The following is a 1,365-nucleotide window of genomic DNA, read 5'->3' as shown; positions in this document are numbered from 1 at the left end:
ATCGTCATCATACCGCTTTATAAGTATCAAGTATCGCCATCATACCGCTGTATAATTATCAGGTATCGCCATCATAATGATATATAGGTATCAAGTATCGTCATCATACCACTACGTAAGTATCAAGTATCATCATACCGCTAAGTATGAAGTATCGTTACCATACCTTGATATAAGTATCAAGGACCGTCATCAGACCGCTATATAAGTACCAATAGTCGCCATCATACCGCTATAAGTATCTACAAGTATCAAGGATCGTCATCGTACCCGTCCTTGATGAGCTCCGACAGGTACTCCTGGTCGTTGAGCTCCCAGAAGACCAGGAAGGAGTCATCACGCCTCTCCAGACTCTCCATCAGCTCCTCCATGCGGGCCGTCAGCTGCTGCCACAGGCTGAGGGTTCTGGGAGTGGGGTTCAGCAGCAGGAACCCCCCGGCCGTCCTGTTCTGAACCCTGGTGGCCACGATGTCCACGTCCTGGGCCCGAGAGAGGACGGCTGGCAGCGGGTTTGACAGCCAGACACAGTCCACCTCGAAGAGCAGCAGAGGAAGGCCCCTCTCCAGCACGTGCAGGATCTGGCGGGTCCGCTCCACCATCAGACGGACGTAGCCCGCGTGGGAGTACACCTGGAGACATATTGTGTTGGATTGTTAGTTGTGTCGTGGACAACTGAGGGATGGACAACGTGACCAAAGAAGGCCTCTTAAGATGTATAAAGACACATTGAAGGCCAGCCTTCAGAAGCTGCAATATCGACACTGCTTTGGGAAGATGTCCCCCTTACAAGAACACAGTGGAAGCAGCGGTGTAACCAGGGCACAAAGACATTCGAGCGCAACAGAGCAGCCGCCATCCAGGAAAAGAGGAATAAAAACATCCTCCATTCCATGCAGTGTCTGTGGATACCTTGTGCCTCCAAAACTGGTCTTCTTTCCCACATGAGGCCCCACATCAGCAGTTGACCTGCCTGCCTACTCATCCGTCGGATACGACGGGAGAATCCAGAAGTCATGTCCGACTATGACCATCAGAACAGCAGAGGAGGCAACTGCTGTCCCGACTATCTGGTCTAGAATTTATTTATATTGGAGAGTGTCTTGTCCTGGTTACACATCCCCACTCTCTCGGCCAAGAAGGTTTCAGGACAGGTCGGCGTTGGAATGATTCCCAAAGGCCAACTGACCCCCAAGACAGCAGCTCCAGGAAGAGCCAGTGCAATCTTGCCTTCTAGTTTGAGAGTCATTATCCTTCACAAAAGACTAAGCTGCAAATGACTTCCCATTGCAATGGATAAACGATTGATCATACAACTTCACCAGCACCAGCACCATCGCCATCATCACCATTATTATCATCATGACC

Source organism: Babylonia areolata, chromosome 22 (assembly GCF_041734735.1).
Source record: "Babylonia areolata isolate BAREFJ2019XMU chromosome 22, ASM4173473v1, whole genome shotgun sequence".
Lineage (NCBI taxonomy): Eukaryota > Metazoa > Mollusca > Gastropoda > Neogastropoda > Buccinidae > Babylonia > Babylonia areolata.
Note: the sequence above shows the minus strand (reverse complement) of the source record.